Genomic DNA, 1755 nt, shown 5'->3' with positions numbered 1-1755 from the left:
AGTTCATGAAAATCATCCCGAATGAGAAGCTGGAGAGATCTGGCTATATGAGTGATGACAACAACAATACAGGAGCCCATATGTGGTATTTTTGCACTATAAGACACTCAAGATAGCGTTTTCCCTACATTTAAACATGTTCCTGTCATATTTAGAAACTGCATTACAACAACATCAGTGCGCTGTAAGATGCCCAGGTTGAGTTTATTCTACATTCACATGAGTAAATCAGAGAGTCAGATCACTGAGACTTAAGTGCACATAATAAAGTTAACAAGAAGGAAAATAACAGTTTTCTTTTGTCAAAATATTTTTTTGTATGACTATTTAAACTACAACAACCATCTCAATAATGGGCAAACATTTAGGCTGCTTTCTAATGAGAGAAATGACATGTTATAGATTCCAGAGTCTCATCAGGGTGTGGCCTAATAAACAGGGGGCGGGGCTTTAGTTTGGAGTTGTAAGGAAAAAAGTAAGTCGTAAAGGAAAGAAGTAAACAGCTTTAGCATCAATAGACGAAGAGGAGGAACCTATTTTGAATATGTTCAGGTAACAAGCCACGTAAATATGGAGTACTCTAAAGTATGAACATTGCTAATTAGCATAAATGTGTGTATGTTGCATTAAATGCTAAACGGCCATTTTGCAGTGATAGATAGATAGATAGATAGATAGATAGATAGATAGATAGATATTTTAATCCTCAGAATTATTATTTAGACCACGGAATATCAGAACAAAACAATTCCCCGGGCTTTTGTTTGTTTTAAACTACATACACAGTGTTAACGTAGTTTTGCGCGCCATCTGCTGGTGTATCATGAGAACAACAAGGTGTTGCCGCCGTCATTCCAGTGGTGAAAACATTAAGGAATATTAAGATTTAATTTCAGTGTATTTGTATAATTGATATAAATTCATACATTTGAAATATTTACATGACTTTTCTTCCAATAATCAATATTTACTGCAGTGTTTCAGACAGTAGTTGGTCGTTAATGGTATTTAAATGTGCTTTTACAAGATAAATATAATAGTTTTTAATATATTTTATGATGTATCAGTGGATTATATACTTAATAATATTTTGGCTCAGACACTTGATTTTTTTTTTTTAATAAATTATAAATGTCACAGAACTACAAATTCACAAACTGACATTCAATCTGTTATTATTATTATTATTATTATTATTATTATTATTATTATTATTATTATTAGTACCACCAATGAATGAATGAATGACTGTCCATTGGCCAACAACAGTGACACCTGCTGGTCAGAGAAGGTACTGTTCTGTTCAACAGCTCGACACGCAAGTTTTAAACCTGTTTATAGTGGAATAAACGTGTAAAATAATACCTGTAACCTGAGTACCAGTTTTCTTTTCCTTGCTTAAATTAAATGCGCCATGTAAGTCTTTATATTGTTACCATAGGAACAATATTGTTCGAGCCAGACAGATTGTCAGAATGTATAACCCTAACGTTATAGAAAATGTTCTGAACAATGAGAATCAAGAATGTGGTATAAGATTATTTATTTTATTTTATTTTAGTTCAGTGAGCATGTGAAAGGTGACAAATAACACCGGAGCAGAAGACACAGTTAGTGCTCCTATGAACAATAAAGAGCCATTAACCTGTTGGAGAGTAACAATACACACACTACATGATCATGTGACACACTGCTATTTAACAGAATGCTGAATATATTTGTTGGCATGTTCATCTTCGAAATGTTTTATTTGGT

General features: G+C 32.9%; 1 protein-coding gene across 1 annotated transcript in view; it reads right to left on the bottom strand.

Moving 5' to 3' along the window:
• Nucleotides 1-1526: 1526 nt before the first annotated feature.
• The window catches only part of cog7 (component of oligomeric golgi complex 7), an 8324-nt gene continuing 8095 nt past the window's right edge, over nt 1527-1755 (bottom strand). Inside the window, exon 18 of the mRNA XM_060871155.1 lies at nt 1527-1755. This exon is cut by the window's right edge and continues 231 nt beyond it. The gene's annotated coding sequence lies outside the window, so the exon portion shown is untranslated.

The sequence above is a fragment of the Tachysurus vachellii genome, chromosome 5 (assembly GCF_030014155.1).
Source record: "Tachysurus vachellii isolate PV-2020 chromosome 5, HZAU_Pvac_v1, whole genome shotgun sequence".
Taxonomy (NCBI): domain Eukaryota; kingdom Metazoa; phylum Chordata; class Actinopteri; order Siluriformes; family Bagridae; genus Tachysurus; species Tachysurus vachellii.
The sequence above is the reverse complement of the archived record's forward strand: the minus strand, read 5'-3'. Positions and strand labels throughout refer to the sequence as shown.